We start from the raw sequence: 21143 nt of genomic DNA on the forward strand, positions 1-21143 counted from the left end.
GATATAAACAAAAGTACTTCTACATTCATTCAAAGTGGTGTCATATATAGATATATGCACATACAGAGACATTTAGAAGAACCATCCAAGAGGATGGCATGGGTAGTTTTTCTGTGAGAAACCATAAGTTAGATTTCTAGCTCTGCAAACAGTTAAAATTAAAAAACAGAGGAAAGATTTATAACCCCCATCCTGACACATACACTTCTGTGTGAGGTTGTACTGAGAAGTCATTGACTTCTCTCACGTTTTATGTCTTTTGATGAACAGCCCAGGTTAATTTTTAAGAGCTCTTGTTTTCTTAAAGACTCCTCTGGGGACTGTGACAGGGACACCAAGCTCTGCCACTGTTTTATTCTTACATGATCACATTTTGCCTGCTGTTTTTTCCACTTTTAACCTTCAGAGCTCCAAGGAAACAATTGAATTCTTCCATGTGTGTTACAATTTAAAGCAAGGGAAGAAAGAAAAATGGAAACCACAAATCTTAGATCATATGCTGAGAATGTTAAATGTTTTTATGCACATATACTTTCCCCACCAAAAACATCCAATAGTTTGACCTTATCATATCTATTTTATTAATGAAAACAAATAACTGACTTACATACATTTACAAAATATTTTTTCAAAAATCTGCCCCTCTTTATTTTCTTACCCTCTACATGGACATGTTTATACAATTTATTAACCACTTCATGCTTTTGATAATATACTACTAGTTGAATTACGTTTCCATTTTATAATTTTTCTGCCTCTGTCTTATTCTACATATGCTTTATGTTAAACCATCTCAATTTTACTACCTAAAAAATATAAGAGCCACAAACTGAGATAAAACCCTACCATAGAAGCTTTAAAAAAAAAAAAAAAAAAAAAGCGCATAACCTCTGGAAGGTAGTAGTGTCCCAGAGTATGCATTGACGTTGTCATGGTGGTACTGTTTATGAAATGTCCTAGTTAGGGCTACTATTGCTGTGATGAAACACCATGACCAAAAGCAAGTTGTGGAGGAAAGGGTTTATTTGACTTATACTTCCATATCATATTCCGTCATTGAAGGAAATAAGCACAGGAATTCAAATACAGCAAGAACATGGAGGCAGGAGTTGATGCACTAGCCATGGAGGGGTGTTGCTTACTGACATGCTCTTTATGGCTTTCTCAGCCAAGAATTCAGAATCACCACCCCAGGAATGGCACTACTCACAATGGGCTAACCCCTCCCACATCTGTCACTAATTAATAAGATGCCCCACAGGCCTGCCTGTAGCCCAATCTTATGGAGACATTTTCTCAATTGAGGCTCCCTCTTCTCTGATGATTTTAGCTTATATCAAGTTGACATAAAACTAGCCTGCACAGGAAAGATTAGGAAATGTGGCTTTGTTGGGGCATGGGTGTCACTAGAAGTGGGCTTTGAGGTTTTAAAAGCCCATTCTATTCCCAATCAATTCTCTCTCTCTCTCAGTCTCTCTCTCTCTCTCTCTCTCTCTGTCTCTGACTGTCTCTGTCTCTCTATGTCTCTCTCTGTCTCTGTGTGTGTGTGTCTTTCTCTGTGTCTCTCTCTCTCTGTCTCTCTCTCTGTCTCTGTGTGTGTGTCTCTCTCTCTGTGTCTCTGTCTCTCTGTCTCTGACTCTCTCTGTCTCTCTGCCTCTTTGTCTCTCTCTGTGTCTCTGTCTCTGTCTCTGTCTCTCTCTGTCTCTCTCTCTCTGTCTCTGACTCTCTGTCTCTCTGCCTCTTTGTCTCTCTCTGTGTCTCTGTCTCTGTCTCTCTCTGTCTCTCTCTGTCTCTCTATGTGTGTCTTTCTCTGTGTCTCTCTCTGTCTGTCTCTGTGTGTGTGTCTTTCTCTGTGTCTCTCTCTCTGTCTGTCTCTGTCTCTGTCTCTGTGTGTGTGTCTCTCTCTGTGTGTCTCTGTCTTTCTCTCTGTCTCTGACTCTGTCGCTCTGCCTCTTTGTCTCTCTCTGTCTCTCTGTCTCTGTGTCTCTCTCTCTGTTTGTGTGTCTCTCTGTGTCTATCTCTCTGTCTCTCTCTGTCTCTGTGTGTGTCTCTCTCTCTGTGTCTCTATCTCTCTCTCTGTCTCTGACTCTCTCTGTCTCTCTGCCTCTTTGTCTCTCTCTGTGTCTCTGTCTCTGTCTCTGTCTCTCTCTGTCTCTCTCTCTATCAGATATAAACGCTCAGTTACTGCTCCAGTGCCATGCTTGTCTGCCTGTTGCCATGCTCTTGACAACATGGTCACAGATTCTAACACTCTGGAACAATGAGCACCCAAATTAAATGCTTTTTTAAAAATGAACTTCCTTCATTATGGTGTTTTGTCATGGCACTATTTGGTACCAGGAAGCAGTGTATTGTTCTGACAGGACTGATCTTGCTGTTTGGGGGGCAGGGACAATTAAAGACTGGGATTTGGGACTAGAAACATGGTTGAATGCTGGAAGCAGGGCTTAATAGGATATCCTAGTAGGAGCTTGGAAGACAACTGAGAGTAATATGGACTATGAAGGTCCAGATCAAGAAATTTTTAGGGAGAACAATATTGGCAACCGGACTAGACATTCTTTTGATATTTGGGCAAAGACTGTGGGTGCTTTTTGACTTTGTCCTAAGAATCTGCTTATGGTTAAATTGAAAGTCTGGGGCTAATTGTATTGACAGAGGATATTTCAAGAAATTCTTGCATTGACTCTGTGACCTGGTTATTAGTGATCATTCTTACACAGATCTACAATGAAAAAGAACAATCATGGCAGAAAAGAAATATGAAATGTACAGTGTGAAAAGGAAAGGAGACTAAGGAAACATAATTATTTGATCCAAGTCTTGTACTCAAAGAGATGAGTTTAAAGAAAAGGCTTGGTATTAAATGGAAGAAAAGCAGTGGTACACAAGGACCACGATCCCACTCAGCTAATCCTGTGAAAGGAAAAGGCTCAAGGTATCCCCTTCACCCAAAAAGCAACTAAGAAGCAAAGCTTTATAAATGTAATTGATAAGGCTTTCACCCCAAGCAACCAGAGGAACTTGGCAGCATCAGTCATACAGTGGGGAACTTGGCAGCATCAGCCATACAGTGGGTAACTTGGCAGCATCAGCCATACGGTGGGGAACGTGGCAGCATCAGCCATACGGTGGGTAACTTGGCAGCATCAGCCATACGGTGGTCCTGCTTTAGATTCATGACTGGTACAGGAGTAAAGGAGTTATGGACTCTTTCAGTTAAGAAAAGATGCTGAAGCCAGGTGTATGGCATGGGAGTCCATGCATGGAGGCTATGAGAAGCTGTTGCATGAAGCTGTGAGTGAAGCTTGAATTAGTGGAAACCCCTAGATGTTAAAGATGTCAGAGCCACAGGATACATGCCAAGGAAAGATGCACACATGGAATGTTAGAGAGATAGATGTGTTTTGTTCTGCAAAGCTAGGAGAATGAAACAATCTAAGCCTCATGGCTTCAGAAATGGAGCTACAGGATTTTCAGTTTAGTTTTATTTGAGATCAGTACTTCCTTTATGAATCCCACCATTTCTCACTTTGGGGGATGGTACGATATATTCTGCTCCATTGTCTATTGGAAGTACATAAGTTCCTTTTGCAGTTTTCAGGGAGTCACATTGGGAATTTGACTAGAAAAGTGGTTGATTGTTGTAAAGCAGCCACACATTCTTTGCCAAAATACCACAAGAATGGGCTAGCCCAGTTGCCAATATTGCTCCCCATGAAAATTTCTTGCACTGGGCCTTCATAATCCATAATACGCCAGCACTACTTCCTACCATCATCGACTAGAACAGTCTATGAAGCTCTGCACACAACATTCAACCATTTTCTAGTCCAAAGCCCCAAAGTCTTCTTCAGCCAGGACTTCTAGAGATAAGAACATGTACACTGTGAAGAGAAAGTTGTCAATGCAATGGCCAGGACTGCATCCATTACTGAACTTTCTTGTATAGGGAGGAATGAAGTCACATCATCTTAAGAAGAAAGAAGACATCTATGAGACAATGTGGTGGCAGTCCTGAAACAGTATGAGGAGATTGTTCCATGACATCAGTTCACAAGTGTAATAATGGACAGGTAAGGACATAAAGGAATAATGAGTCATCTGAAGCTCTTTTTAGATTTCTTACTAAATAAAATGTAATTTTGCTATGAAAGTTTATGACTTAAAGTAATTCCAATTCATGAAAGTTCATCTCTACTTTAAAATTTAAATGTTCAAAGACATGTTATTCATTTTAAAAATAAGTTTAAGAGCAATCCGTATGGACACCAAAGCAGATAAACACAGGTTGATTTAGCTGTAGCTGAGAGACACCTAGAACAAATGAATTTCTTGTTCAGTTCAATTCTATTCTTTTTCATAATACTTAGTCGACTTACCAGCTTGGACTATTCATTTTATTAAGAAAGTGATGAAATGCTTACCCTCCTATTATTTAATGCCACCCAATATAGCAGGAAACTCAGAGGTGAAATACTTAAAAATAGCAGTTTCAGTGAATCCTAAATTAACCATTTGAATGTATGAACTGTTTAAACAACTAAAAGTCTTCAGTCAATCTTTATTCAAAATATTCACATTTTCCTTAAGTATATAACATAGTTAAACCATCATTTGTTAAATTGCAATGAAAGCCTTATATGGGAGATTATGGGGATGCTGTGTTGGGCAGAATGATAGGAATTTCTAATAGTTAATGAATGTTCATATGCTAGAAAAAAATTTAAGGATCATTTTCCAATTTTAATCTATAATGCTAAGTTTCTACTAGAAGTTATAATTTTTTTGCTTTTGTTTTTTGAGACAGGGCTTCTCTGTGTAGCCCTGGCTGTCCTAGAGCTTATTCTGTAGACCAGGCTGGCCTCAAACTCAGAAATCCACCTGCCTCTGCCTCCCAAGTGCTGGGATTAAAGGCATGAGCCACCACTGCCCAACTTATAATTTCTTTTTAAACATTATCTCTCTCTTCATATAGACACATACACATGTGTGCATTATATGTGTGTATATGTACATATATATATATATGTATGTATACATACATGTCTGCATGTATGTATGCATGTGGGAATGTGCATTGGAGGACAGATGTCTAGAGAGCCTCAAGGCACCAAAGTCCCTGGAATGGTAGTTACAGGCTGTTGTAAGCTGTTTGCTATTGGTACTGGGAACTGGATTTGAGCCTTCTGCCAAAGTAGTATATGCTCTTAACCACCGAGACTTCTCTACAGCCATGCAATTATAATTTCTAACATATGAAATAATTTTTATATACAATGGCCTTTATAAATATTCAGAACCATGTTTTTAAGTTATCGTAGCATTAGGCCACTATTTTTTTGCTTCATGGTAAAAAATAAATTGTCAAAGTTTTAAGGAAACAAGGTTAAGTGCCCAGATGTTTGGGATGTGGAAGGAATAGAACCCAGTGTGTCTTCACTTGATTTGTGTTTGAAATGTATGCATTTCTGAATTATCTTTTTTAGAAGAAATTAATTCCTGTACAGCAATGCTGACTTCCATTATAAGCCATCGACCCAACTCTTCCTATCAAAATTCATGACTGTTGCACATAGAGATTTCCTGAGTAATTAATAAAGTATCACTTCTGGCTACAAATGAGAGATAATGGAAGCACTTACTGGAAACAGAAGGGAGTTCAAAATATGTACATGCATCAGCCCAGCCAATGTCAAATTACTTCTGGTAAGAGTACCCATCTCATTTCAACTCCTGTCCTTCCATTTCACATGGACAGAGGAAAATACATGAGAACAGAAGTGGAAACAGTCTCATGTAAAATGTTACTGGGATAATCAACACATGTTCACAATTAAATGTATTATAAAATAATTTTCATAAAAGAATCACTAAATACTAACATTAAATTATACTAATTTCAACTCTTGGTAGACCTGGCAGTCCTAGAACTCATTATATAAAGTAGGCTGCCATCAAACTCATAGATATTGGCTTGCCTCTTCCTCCTGAGTGCTGGTGCCAAAGGCCTGCCCCACCATGCCTAACCATTTTAACTTCTTAAAATTACATTTAAAAATTTTAAGCAGGGTAGTGGTGGGGCACACCTTTAATCCCAGCACCTGGGAGGCAGAGACAGGTGGATTTCTGAGTTCAAGGCCAGCCTGGTCTACAGAGTGAGTTCTAGGACAGCCAGGGCTATACAGAGAAACCTTGTCTCGAAAAAGAAAAAGAAAAAAAAAGGGAAAAAATTTTAAAATCACATTTTAAAAGAGTAAAAATGTGTGTGTGTGAATGCAAACACATGTGTATGCATGCCACAGTATGAAAGTTGTCCTCTAGCCTCTACTTGCACAGTATTCTCTCCTTTCACTTGGGAACTGAACTCAGGGTGGCAGACATGGTAGAGAACCTCACCAGCTCCGGATTTTACATTTTCGCTTTTTAAGTGTTTATTTAAGTAACTTTGAATCATATAGTTTTTCTAAGGAGACAAGAAAAATGAAAAGTGGAAACCAATTCTCTCTCTTTCTTCCTATTTTATTCCTTTTTATATTTTGGAATATAGCATATATTTTAGAACCTTTGGGTTTGCAAAACACTTAGTAATTTGCATTTCTAGGAACTACCAGTTAAACTTGATAATCAAAAATGTAGGCTTAATGGTGAAGCTCAAATTTCAAGGAATACATACAGTATCAATTTTTCTGCACCTGGATGACAACATACACATCACATATGTATGTATTAATGTACAATTATTTTATATAAGTTTGTAAAATCATATGGACAAAATTAAGCAGCATTGTGACTAATCCTGTGGTTCTTTACAGAAAGGAGAGGAAGCTATGGAGTCAGTAGAGAAAATAGCAATATTGACGTCCTCACATGCCAGTCAGGAACCTTGAGATTTCAACTGTTGTTTCCATAAATGAAGAGACTATCAAAGTCATATCTCTGACTTGTAAGGTCTTCAAGAACCACAATTTCTTACTTTGCTGTGTTATTCTTACTGTTTCTGTACAGTGTTCACCACTCATCAAGTTCAGGGAGGACTCTGACTAAAAGGCTGAGAAGAATTTTAGGTAGGTCAGAAGTGAGGCCAGAACTCTGTCTCATAGGCCTTATGCTTAGATAGCAGGTCATCTGGGCTGTACTTGACTCTCTTCTACTTATCTAATCACTTCTCCTCATACCTCATCAACCTTTGCTCTCTTCCTATTATATCCTCTTTTCAAAAGTGTATTTTACATTAACTTATCTAATTTCTTCAAGTGTCTAAACAATGTATGAGTTCATGTTTATATATAATAATACCTTAAACAATAAATTTCTTGTTCTTCCTTAGAAAAAACTACAGATGAGTTCATCTAAATTAATTATAGAATATCTACCTACAGCTTTTTCATGCTAAGGAGGAGGAAGTAATGAGATGAGACAGCTGGAATTTGTTATGGAGACTCTGGTGCATAGCACTGTTAGTTCTAAATACAAATGTGAAAACTAAATAACTTTAAGCATAATAGGTACAGTGACAGGCAGGTAGATCAATGGAATAGAATTGAAGACCCAGAAATGAATCCAAACACCTATGGTCACTTGATCTTTCACAAAGGTGCTAAAACCATCCAGTGGAAAAAAAGACAGCATGTTCAACAAATAGTACTGGCTCAACTGGTGGTTAGCATGTAGAAGAAGGCAAATTGATCCATTCTTAACTCCTTGTACAAAGCTCAAGTCCAAGTGGATCAGGGACCTCCACATCAAACCAGATACACTGAAACTAAAAGAAAAGAATGTGGGGAAGAGCCTCAAGCACATAGGCACAGGAGAAAATTTCCTGAACGGAACACTAATACCTCACGCTCTAAGATCAAGAATTAACAAATGAGACCTCATAAAATTGCAAAGCTTCTGTAAGGCAAAGGGCACTATCAATAGGACAAAACAACAACCAACATATTGTGAAAAGATCTTTACCAGCTCTACATCTGATCCAATATATACAAAGAATTCAAGAAGTTAGACTCCAGAGAATCAAATAACCCTATTAAAAATGGGGTACAGAGCTAAACAAAGAATTCTCAACTGAGGTATACTGAATGTCTGAAAAGAACCTAAAGAAATGTTCAACATCCTTAGTCATCAGAGAAATGCAAATCAAAACAACCCTGAGATTCTACCTCACACCAGTCAGAATGGCCAAGATCAAAAACAGCAGATGCTGGAGAGGTTGTGGGAAAAGGGGAACACTCCTTCATTGCTGGTAGGATTGCAAACTCGTACAACCACTCTGAAAGTCAATCTGGCAGTTCCTCAGAAAACTGGAAATAGTATTACCTGATGATCCAGCTATACCACTCCTGGGCAAATACCCAGAAGATGCTCCAACATGTAATAAGGACACATGCTCCATTATGTTCATAGCAACCTTATTCATAACAGCCAGAAGCTGGAAACAACCCAGATGTCCCTCAACAGAGGAATGGATACAGAAAATGTGGTACATTTACACAATGGAGTACTACTTAGATATTAAAAACAATGAATTCATGAAATTCTTAGGCAAATGGATGGATCTGGAGAATATCATCCTGAGTGAGGTAACTCAATCACAAAAGAACACACATGGTATGCACTCACTGATAAGTAGATATTAGCCCAGAAGCTTGGAATACCCAAGATACAATCCACAAACCACAAGAAACTCAAGAAAAGGAAGACCAAAGTGTGGATACTTTGATCCTTCTTAGAAAGGGGAACAAAATACCCACGAAAGGAGTTGCAGAGACAAAGTGTGGAGCAGAGACTGAAGAAAGGACTATCCAGAGACTGCCCCACCTGGGAATCCTTCCCATATACAATCACCAAACCTAGACACTATTGTGGATGCCAGCAAGTGCTTGCTGACAGGAGCCTGATATAGCTGTCTCCTGAGAGGGTCTACCAGTGCCTGACAAATACAGAAGTGGATGCTCACAGCCATCCATTGGACTGAGCACAGGGTCCCCAATTCAGAAGCTAGAGAAAGGACCTAAGGAGCTGAAAGGGTTTGCAGCCCCACAGGAAGAACAATATGAACTAACCAGTATCCTCAGAGCTCCCAGGGACTAAACCACCAACCAAAGAGTACACATGGTGGGACTCTATGTAGCAGAGGATGGCCTAGTTAGTCATCAATGGGAGGAGAGGCACTTGGTTATATGAAGGCTCTATTTCCTACTGTGGGGTAATGCCAGTGCCAGGAAGCAGGAGAGAGTAGGTTGGTAAGCAGGGGGAGGGGGGAGGGAATAGGGTTTTTTTCTCCCAGAGGGGAAACAGGGAAAGGGGATGTCATTTGAAATGTAAATAAAGAAAATATCTAATTAAAAAACAACAACAACAAAAGAAATATATGAAATGGACTGGGGAAATGGCTTAATCAACAAAGTGCTTATTGTACAAACAAGAAAAACTAAATTACTATCTCTAGCATACATGTAAAAAGAATTACATGTACACTTGTAATTCTAGCAGTAGAGAGGCAGAGATGGTGTTTCACTGCTCAGCTAAATCTGTCTGTGACTTCCAATTCACTGAGAAACCTTGCAGAGGTGGGGAGGGAAGGTGGCGCCAGGTGTGATGAGTAATTCCATTCATCCCTTTGTGTGAGAGGTAGAAGTAGGAGGAGGATCTCTGAGAATTTGAGGTTAACTGATCTATATAGCAAATACCAGGTAAGCCAAGACTACATAGTGAGATACTGCCTGAAAAAAAACAAAAAAAAACAAAAACAAAAACAAAAAAAGACAAGGTGGGAAACAATTGAGAAAACATCTCAGTGCTAGTCTCATCATGTAAGCATATGTGCATATTCATGCACAGAAATGCACACAGACAAACATACATGCATACACACCAGAAATGAGAGAAGATCGTAATAAAATGGAACACAACTTTTAAACTATTTTTTTCTAATTTTCATTTCTGTGATCAAAGATTTCTGACTTAAGCAGTTTAGACGCTAAATAAAAATAAATTCTCTAAAAACTATGACATGGAAAGAGTTGCCATACTGATCACTACTACCATCAGCACCATTTTATATTCCACAATCTGAACTGAAGGAGGTTCAATTCCCCTGGTATATGTGAAATCAAATGAAATTGAGCCTATATATAAAAATGTACACAGGGGACGGGGAGATAGCTCAGTGGGTGTCTCAGTCAGGGTTTCTATTCCTGCACAAACATCATGACCAAGAAGCAAGTTGGGGAGGAAAGGGTTTATTTGGCTTACTTCCATATTGCTGTTCCTCACCACAGGAAGTCAGGACTGGAACTCAAGCAGGTCAGGAAGCAGGAGCTGATGAAGAGGCCATGGAGAGATGTTTCTCACTGGCTTGCTTCCTCTGGCTTGCTCAGCTTGCTCTCTTATAGAACCCAAGACTTCCAGCCCAGGGATGGCACCACCCACAAGGGGCCCTACCCCCTTGATCACTAATTGAGAAAATGCCCCACAGCTGGATCTCATGGAGGCACTTCCCCAACTGAAGCTCCCTGCTCTGTGATAACTCCACCTGCGTCAAGTTGACACACAAAACCAGCCAGTACAGTGGGTAAAATTCCTGCTGCACAAACATATAGACCTTAGTCAAGATCCCTAGTATCTAAGTAAGAAGCTGAGTGTAGAAGTGGAGAAAGGAGAATCCTGAGGGCTCACTGGCCATCTAGCCTACCTCAAAAGGCAAATTCTAGGCTCATTTAGAGTCTCTGTCTCTAAATGTAAGGTAGAGAGCAATAAAGTAAGATATCTACCTCTGGTACCTAGCTTCCATATGCTTGCACATGGGTACAGCCCCACCCTACACATGTGTATACACACCAAAGGTGCAGACAGACATGGATATGTACACACATATAATATTTACATAGACATAAAAGGGAACATATGGATGCATATATGCAAGACATATTCATTATAAAAACAATCCCAATTGTTGTAATTTTAAGAGTATTGGGTATAAAATTATACCTTAATTTTTAGTGAAGCAAATAGAGCAAGTTCTCTAGGTTCATAATTGCAGAAGCAATTACAAAGACCGATTGATTTGCCTTACAAGACTAACCAACATGCACAAAAATAGATTTCACTTCTAAAACAAAATTTAACACTGGTATAGTTATTTCACAAGACATAATATGAGATACATGTTCGTCTTATTCTTAGGGTTTCTTCCTTTGAGTTTTTGTTTTTCAACTAGTGTCACGCAGCACTCATCTACTCCAGTAAAGTCTGTGTGTCAGGCTTGAAGGCCCGACCATGGATCTGAGGCATAAGCTTCACAGAGAGCCAGTCTCCTTGGGTATTCAGTCACTGACATCTTCTAGTTTTGATGTGTTCCATATTGACTCTGCTAAAGTCTGTGGTGATATCTTAATGCTTTCTTTATTCAGACATAAAGGTGCCCTAAGAAATGATTTGTTATTAGCTAAAACTGAGATTAAACATTATTTCCTGGCCTCCACAGTTTTTCAATGATTCTAATTAATTTCATAGCTGCAATTAGCTTGGAATTTTTACAAGGAAGCTGTCTTACCAGACAGGGTGTCTCCAGAGTTAGAGATAGCAGTCTGGCACTAACTATCAGAGCAGTCCCACTCAAGGCAGAATTGCTTTACTAACCAGAGAGAAGTTGTAGGGCTTCCGTCACTAATTATCTATGTTACAGCCAAGGATATTCTCAAGGACTGATAGAATGGGACCTCCAGGTGCTTGCCTCAGACAGATCCAGAGAATTTATCTTGGGGCTACCAAAATAGCCCAGGAGGAAGGACACCACTACTCCTCAGCTTTGCATCTGGTTGCTTGTTCTCACTGACTTTGATGTGGCCATCTCCTGTCTATGTGACTTCTGTCATTTGCCCTGTTTTCTGTATGCTATATAAGCTTGATTTTACTTTGTACAATTACACTCAGATTCTGCACTCCCCTGTGCTGTTTCTGTTTGTCATTTCTTCACCAACGCCTTGTCGACCTGACTAGGACTCTTTTTCCCCATGGGTTGAGGGAGGCCCAGACTGACCAGCCCATGGCAGACTAGTATCATAGTACTGACAGAGTGATGACCAATTTAAATGAGACCACAAGGGGATTCAGTCATGTAAACTAATTGTACATCACAAGAACATCATGGGTTGTCATAACTTAACAGTGAAGCTTCTTCAGGACTTTGACATGTCTTTGGTAACACTTGACATTATTAGCTATTGTTTCATAGCTGGTTCTGGAGTTTTCTACTATGAAGGCTTAGGTTGAATCCCACAAGTGCATATTATTTAGTGTTTCCTTGTTGTAAGGTTCTGGGACAGAGTTGTAATGTGCCTAGTAGATTTTACTCTCACTATTAGCACTCTCAACTATTTTTGTCCCTGAAGCATTTACTAAATACTAGCTATTTAGGATCAGACCACACAGAGTTTTATTGTTCTAAAATATATACAACATAAGAAATTTAAGCACATAGTTAAGTGACATTAAGCACCATTTATTTCTAGAGTCTCTTCTGTCTTCTAAAACTTGGTACCCACTGATGAGTAACCCCACCTATCCTAGCTGCTGTCAATCACTCTTGTATTTTCTATCCTATGACTAATATGACTAAATATGACTAATATGGGCACTTCATATAAATGGAATTACCAGTCGTGTGGTTTTCTCTAGTTTGTTTTACTAAGCATGATGCCTTTAAAGTTCTACATTGTAGCCTGGTTCTAGCATGGTCAGACCTCCAGACACTCCATTTTGTTTACCCATTCATCCACAGACAAACATTTAGGTCATTTCAGCCAGTTTGGCTCTTGTGACTAAAGATACTGTTGTTTTGTTTGCACCATATCAGGTGCTGAGTGAACTACAGCACTTAATACATATACAACCTATTTCTCACAACTTAATTGTCTCCTGAGAGATGTATAATCTTATAAATCTTATAATTGTGGAATCAGTCTTGGGAAGATAAAGGAATTTATCCAAAGTCATACAACCAGTAAAGAGAGACTGAAACAAAACAAAACAAAAACAGATCTCTATGATTCTAAGTTTATTCCTCCTCATTAGGGGTGAATTATTCTCTTCCTTCAAGAAATTTGGAATTTGACAAGGGAAAAAAACTACAAAATCCTGAAGTAAGTCAGATGGTGACACTTGTTATGAGCAAGGGTATGTTTTTCCTTTTCTTTTGTATGGTGATGAGGGGAATGTTTGTCATGTTTAGCTTACATGGATAATTAGTCATCTTCAGCTGGCAAATTTGAAGTTCAAACATGGATTATGACCTGTTTTTATACAATTAGAGAGTTAAGAATAATCTTAAAAGGTTTGAGGTTGGGCACAGAGACTGAGATAAGGAAAGTACAAGACTTTATATGGATCTCAAACATTTCTATCTGTCTCAAAATAGAAATTCTCTAGGTCATGTTTTGAAGGATGGTGAAATTTTTATTGACAAGATTAAGTTTGTGTTTCATCAAGGACATGATGTAGGATTTTAAGACCATGAAGTGGGAGTTAATCCTCCTGAAGGATTCTAAAAATTTCTAAAGATGCAAGACCAGGTAGATTCTGATAAGACTGATGAAGGCCCAAAGGATTCATATAGCACAATAGTTGAAGAGTGGTAGAGCCTGATTGTGGAGAGTTGTTCACACAAAGAAGCAAGATGAATAGTCACTGCTAACATAACTAATTGGCATATGCGTGGGTCAAGAATCTCAGAAATTTGGAAAGGAACTGTCACAATTTTAATCTTAATAAACCAGGGTAAAAAAAAAGATGGCTTACTCAATAAACAAGGATCTGAGCTGGTTCCCAGAACTCATAAAAAAGTCAGGCATGGTGGTACATGTTTGTAATCCCAGCACTGGGGCACTGGGAAAGTGGAGAAAGGTCACTCTTTAAGGGGTCACTGATCAGCCAGTCTGGTCACTTGGAGAGTCCCATACTAGTAAGAGACCCTGCCCTCCCCCTCAAAAAATAGTGGATGGTGAAGGCTGTCTGAGGAACAAAAACACCAGAAGTTGACCTCTGGTCTACACACACACACACAGAGAGAGAGAGAGAGAGAGAGAGAGAGAGAGAGAGAGAGAGAGACAGAGAGACAGAGAGACAGAGAGACAGAGAGATTGAGAGAGAGACAGAGACAGAGACAAAGAGACAGAGACAGAGAGGCAAGTATACATGCATGTATAAATATGCACTAACATGCCAATGCATCCTAAAATTTATGAGTGATGGCAATGAATAACTCACAGTGATGATAGAGAAACTGGAATGTGCAAATTTCCTAAAGCATATTCAGTGGCAAAGAGTAAAGGATATCAGTATTAGAGCTATGAAGGAGAAAATAAAGGAAAACAACCTAACTCATAACCAAAGGCTTCTAGGGAGAGCATTGCGATTTTGCCCGGTAATTCCAAATATTTTAGAGCTATAAAAATCTCACAGAGTTGTTTTACATTCAACAGACAATCAAATACTAAGTTGACCAAAATACCACACATAAAATCTGAAGTCTGGTTGCATTTTATCTTGGAGAATGTGATCACTGGGTTTGATTCTACATCTCTGATGTCCTTGACTTTCACCCAAGGGGAAATCTCGTCCTCACAGAGAATGTGAAACGTTTTTGGCACAAGTATTTTGCAATGAGTTTTCACGTTTTTAAGAAAACAGAAAGGTCTACCCAATGGCATTCTAAAGTAGAAGATTTAGAAGTGAAGAACATTCAGAGTGTTGAAGACATTGAATATTGTCTTTACTATTGAGCATATCAGCTTGAATCTCACAATCACAGAGTCAGGTGGGAAAATATAATTTCATTTTTTCATCACCCAAGGAGTTGTTAAATGGGAGCTCCATCTCTGGCTGAGACTGAAGCAGATCATAAAAATGATCTCTGACTAGCTCAGGATATATGTGGTCAACCTTTCCTTTACTTGTTCACTGTGTTCAATTCTATTCCAATGAACCCCACCATCATCAGGGTATTGTATGGACAGAGGGCAGGCTGTCTCCTCTGTAAGAGATATTTGCATATAGACACTTACATTTCTGAACATAAGTGGAGCTTTCAGATAAGATGACACTGGAAGACCAAGTATAAGGCCAGAGATCTCAGAGAACTTGTTATTTAAGTATGAAATGTCCCCCTTAGGCACATGAGTTTTGATGCTTGGTCTTCAGTCAATATTAGTGCTGAAAAATGTTGAAGAATCTTTAAGGTGTGAAATTTCACTGAAGAAAGCCAGTCACTAAAGGCAGGTCTAGATATTTTATAGCCTAGACCTTCTTCACGGGTGCTTCTGTTTCCTGATTTTGGATATAAGATGACCAGCTGCGTCCCTTTCTTGACACCATACCTTCATCACTATGATAGACTGTATCCCTTTAAACATTAAACCAAAATAAGCCCTGTCTCTTTTAAGTTGCTTCTGGCCAGGTATTTGGTCACAACAATAACATAGACTTGTGCTAAAGTCTAACCCTGTTGAGATTTCTTAGTCTCTGGTCCTTTAGTCTTCTTCACATTAGTATACCAAAATACATGAGATACTTACTAATAATATAAAAAGGGAAGTTCTGGCTCACAATTCTGAGAGTTTAAGCCCATAGTCAAATGACTTCATTACATTCGACCTCTGGCAAGGGGCATGTAGCTGAGAAAAATTTACATCATGAGCCAGGAAGCTGAAGGAAAGAGGAAAAGACCAAGGTCCCACAAACCCCTTAGTGGCACGCTTTTAGGGACACCTCCCAGAAAGGCTAATGTTCTAATGATTCCACCAGCTCCTTGCAGTACCACCCAAGGTTTCAAACTTCTGGGGTACCTTCATGTAAAATAAAGTACATCAGATAAATGAGCACATCTTCATGAGCAGTTCACTTGCCCAAAAAATATCAGTGAGGATGGCAAGAAAACCTAATTCATGTTCACCTTGGTTCTTTTTCCATTTTATTTTTTCTTCCTCAGATCTGGGAGATACTTTTGGTCTTTCTATTTGAGGATTTTTCTGCCTTTGCCCATATTTCATGTAGCAGTATCTTCTTTTCTAGGTAGAATGACCCATAACAACCTTGATGAAGAGCAAAGACTAGATTTTCAAGGCACTAGTGAGAAAATCCAATGAGCTTTGCATCCAGAGTATATTATCACACACAGATGATCATTATAGAAATTAGGAGTGTCTTGAAGGAAGTTCCTTTCTCATTTTTACCACAAACATTTACATTATGGGCATTTTTCACTAACTCCAAATACATAGTAATGTGAAACAGTACATATTTTACTTATCAGCTTTTTCCTATAAATTAAACATGTTCTTGTTCTTGTTTTGGGCTTGTACCACAGTAAGAGCCCAAGATTTTAAACTCTACTAAATACAAAACAAACAAAAAGACTTTATATATTTATGTTCATTTAAGAAAATACTAGTAGTGATGTATTATTTTGAAGTACACAGTTAATATGTTGGAGTTATTTAAAATTTATATTGAGAAAAATGTATTTTCACTATTGCTGTAGATGAGCATCTACATAAGACTGTTAAATTGATTGTTGCTTTATATCAAACAACTTTTATAATAGTCATTTTTATTGTTATAATGTTTTATAAATTTTAAAGAATATGACAAAAAAGATATTGTAAGTATTGAAGGGGGGTCTCTGGGAGGAGTGGGGGGTACAAAAGGGAAACAAGAATGTGATCTAATTCTATTTACTTAAAATATGTTCTTAAATGTTAACAAATTCAGATAAATTGAAATCATGCAATAAAAGTTTAAGAAAAAAGAAAAAGAAGGAGAGATATGGCAGTCTGTACTTCAAGTTGACTTCAATCAAACCTATAACACTCCTGCCTTAGCCTTGAAAATACTGGGATAGATGCTATAAATGCTAATATAGATAGATGCTAAGATATGGAGACAGCTCATTAATGGAATATAAAGCAAAGCCTTGTTGGTGGTTCAAAACTTAAAAAAAATTAATTTAATATCCTTGAGCACAGGATTCAGCTATGTTCACTTCCTGGTGTGTGTTTTTAATACTCGAACAATATATTTTATATTTTTCCTTTCTAAGTTTGCTATGCTTATTCAAAACCCTCTTCATGAGATTTAGCAGAGAACAAAGTCTATGATGGGCATTTCTGAGACTTGCTTTGTCAATGCAGTTAATCTGAGTCTCTTCACCTTAGCCTCAAGCAGACTCTTCACACAAGGGAAAAAGGCAGCCACATTCTTCATCAAAACAAAAACAGCCTCTAGGTCACATACTGAAGTTCTCCTGCACTGAAACCTCTCAGGCCAGGTCTGCACCGTCAAACAAACCACTCACAGCAGCAAAGTCTTCTGTATTCCTACGAGGGTGGCTCATTAAGTCCTACCTAAAACATTCCAAATGTTTTCCAAGCTTTCCAAGTCAAAAGTCCCCAAATCCACATTCTTTCAAACAAAAGCATGGTCAGGCCTATCACAGTAATACCCCAGTCCCTGGTACCAACTTCTGTCTTAGTTAGGGTTTTACTGCTGTGAACAGATACCAAGACCAAGGTAACTCTTATAAAAACACATTTAATTTGGGCTGGCTTATAGGTTCAGAGGTTCAGTCCAGTTTCATCAAGGCAGGAACATACCAACATCCACAGAGGCATGGTGTAGCAGGAGCTGAGAGTTCTACATCTTCATCCAAAGGCAAACAGGAAAAAACTAGCTTCCAGGCAGCTAGGACTAGGGTCTTAAAGCCCACACCTGCAGTGATACACTACACCTCCAAACAGTGCCAAACATACTCAAACACTACACACATGGAATGGAAAGACACATCATAGTTGTCTTACCTCCGATTCCTTCACATCTGCTCCTATCTGCTGAGATCCCTTATTAAAAGAGAGGCAAGGAAGTAGAAGACAGTCAAGATCTCCTTGCTACAGTAACAATAGACTACTTGACTTTATTTGAATAAATAAAATTACTCAAATAGAAAAAAAATGTTCATACACACATACATACATGTACGCATATGTACACACATACATGCACTTATATACACAAATATACATACATACATACATATGTAAACACACATAATACATATACATGCACACACATATATACATATATGCACATATACATATACACATGCACATAAATAAAACTAATTAAATGTAGATCAGTCATGAGGCTATTAAAGTAAACAAGTAGAACATTAAGGGGCTGAAATGCATCAAAATCCATGGAAATGGATCAGAAAAATATTGTGAATGAACTTTTTTAAATAGAAAATTCAGAATTTGATATCTGATTAAGAAGGAAGTCTGGAGAGAGGTGCGAATTTACTAGAAGCCCCCCTAGTCCAATTATACTATATTCTCCATGGAGTATAGATACTGTTACAAACTGCTACTTGAATTATAAAATTAAATTACATTTATTTATGCATATATATGTGTCTGTCTGAGCATCTGGGTGTGTGAGAGCACACAGAACATGGCTGTATGTAGAGGCCAGAAGATGACTTGTAAAAGTCAGTTTTCTCCTTCAACCAGGCATGCCCCAGGGATGGAACTTGGGACTCACGCCTTGGCAGCAGGCACCTTTGCTCACTGAGCCATCTCACTTGTCTGACAACTGGAGTTTAAAAAATTGAACCCTAAACATTTTTCTCTCTTTGTACTGTACATTCATTTTCAAAGAAATATAAAGTATTTACCTTACTGACACTGGCTTCTATCCTACAGATTTGTTATGTCAAAGAGATCCCTGTTTGGCTCCAAAATACATACAGTTTTTGCATGTGAAAAATTAGCACCAAATATGCTTTCTATACTTATGGGAAAACCACGAATTATGTTGTTAAAGTTATTAAATAAAGGCATAAATTTATACATTGTTTTCAGGTTGATCCAATACAGTTTCCTATTTTTCTGGGTTAATTATTTGTACAGATAAGAGAATGTGCACTTTTATTCCTGGAAGGCTATGTGCTATGTCTGCAGGGTACACAGTGTATTTCTAGTCCAGAACAATTGCCACAGTCTAATGTTTTTGTACTGCAGTTCTTCTTACAGTTTCCTGTTTCAACCCTTCATTTTCAATACTGGTCATTTTATACAAGTATTTTTCAAAATTCTTTAACTGATTTCCATGTTCTTCTAATCAGTGACAATTACAATCATACAGTAATCTCTCTGTGTTATAGGATAAGTATGGCCTTTAATTTATAAATAGGCTTCATGCCTGATACTGTTCTTAATGGTCTAAGATTTCTGATTATATTTTGTATGGGATTTTTGTTTGTTTGTTTGTTTTTTTAGACAGTTTCTCTGTATAGCCTTGGCTGTTCTAGAACTCACTCTGTAAGCCAGGTTAGCCTCGAACTCAAAGATCTGTCTGCCTCTGTCTGACTCCCTAGTGTCGGGATTAAAGGCATATACTACTGCTTGTACCAATGTCCACAAGCTTCTTAAGATTCTCATGTAAGCATCATAATAAGCGCTATATACACTATTTTAGTGTGGTTTGAAATTACACGTTAAAAGGATTTAAAAGATTAAATGACGATGTGTTTTCTCTCTTTAGGTCAATATGTATTTCTTGTGTCTTTCATAAGTGTCCCTCAAAGGGTTGTGTGTTTTACTTGGTCCCTAGGGTGGTCCTAGTGGAAGGTGGTGGAGCATTTGAGAGGCTAGGCATTATGGGATGTCATTAGTTCATCACAAGTGTGTTCTGGGAAGGACAGTGATGTCTGGGTCCCTCCTTTCCCATGTTGTCCCCTAGTTATAAAGTGAGTGACTTTGCTCAAGTAGGTGTCCCATCAGGACATGCCACCCAGAGTCAAAGTGGATGTGAGCCAATCAATAATGGCTCTAAAATTCTGAGCACAAAGGAACCTTTTCTCTTTATAAGTTCCAATATTTTGTTATATTGGCAGAAAGCTCACATCCTTCTTGGTCTGCAGAAGGACCAAAGCAGTGCTTTCTAAGAAGCCACCATATGCTGCTTTGTGTTAAAACAGTGGCACTGTGAGATACAAAACCCATGCCCCAGCAAGTCCATTAGAAAGCCTCAGAGGTGGGCTGGCAAGATGGCTCAGCGGGTAAGAGCACTGACTGCTCTTCCAAAGGTCCTGAGTTCAAATCCCAGAAACCACATGGTGGCTCACAACCACCCATAATGATATCTGACGCCCTCTTCTGGTACGTCTGAAGATAGCTACAGTGAATTACGCCTTAGCAAGCAGGGCGGAGCGAGGGCGGAGCGGAGCCGGAGTGAGCAGGGCGGCAGAGGTCCTGAGTTCAATTCCCAGCAGCCACACACATGATAGCTCACGGCCATCTGTACAGCTACACTGTACTCGTGCATATAAAATAAATAAAAATAAATCTTAGAAAAGAAAAGCTCAGAGGTATTCTAACTTCAAGTTTCAAACAGAAGTAAAGATGTGCTTTCCATAAGAGTGAATACTTAAAACAAAATGAAGTTTCAGCCCAGAAGAAGCCTCATTGGAACATGAGCACAGTTGAGGACAGAAGCTGAGGGGCTGTTGATGCAACACTTTTCTGCTCTGAGGACATTAAAACAACAACAAAAAACTAAAAACGCTGTCTTCAAAATAAAAGTAAATAGAAAAAGTGAGAGGAGAAAATTTCTTAGGCATCTTGTATTTTCTTCCCTTAAAATAAATTTCTGTTTACTCTAGCTTATCAATTTTTATAAAATAACACAGGGAGAGATTGAAAGACTATCCCAAAGAAATTTCCTTTCCCTACCTTGGAAAGGATTATCTTTATGAAAATCAGCATAAGAAGGAGGGAATCGGAATAATAGTAAATAAACGTTGGCTGAATTTGCTAATAAAAATACATCCAGGAAAGGGACTGAACAGTCCCAGTAATGAGTCTCAGTCAGCGCAACACAGTGCGCAGAATGGCTATTCCAGCTTAAACATAGTCAACACACAACAGTGCGCAGAATGGCTATTCCAGTTTAAACATAGTCACACACAACAGTGCGCAGAATGGCTATTCCAGCTTAAACATAGTCAGCACGTAAAACTGCGCAGAATGGCTATTCCAGCTTAAACATAGTCAGCACACAACAGTGCGCAGAATGGCTATTCCAGC

At 38.6% G+C, this 21143-nt stretch overlaps 1 protein-coding gene across 8 annotated transcripts in view; it reads right to left on the reverse strand.

Annotated features, from left to right (window-relative positions):
- Positions 1 to 21143, reverse strand: part of LOC116081896 (contactin-associated protein-like 3) — a 183287-nt gene that overhangs the window by 138976 nt on the left and 23168 nt on the right. The gene's annotated exons all lie outside the window — the stretch shown is intronic.

The sequence above is a fragment of the Mastomys coucha genome, unplaced genomic scaffold (assembly GCF_008632895.1).
Source record: "Mastomys coucha isolate ucsf_1 unplaced genomic scaffold, UCSF_Mcou_1 pScaffold7, whole genome shotgun sequence".
Taxonomy (NCBI): Eukaryota; Metazoa; Chordata; class Mammalia; order Rodentia; family Muridae; genus Mastomys; species Mastomys coucha.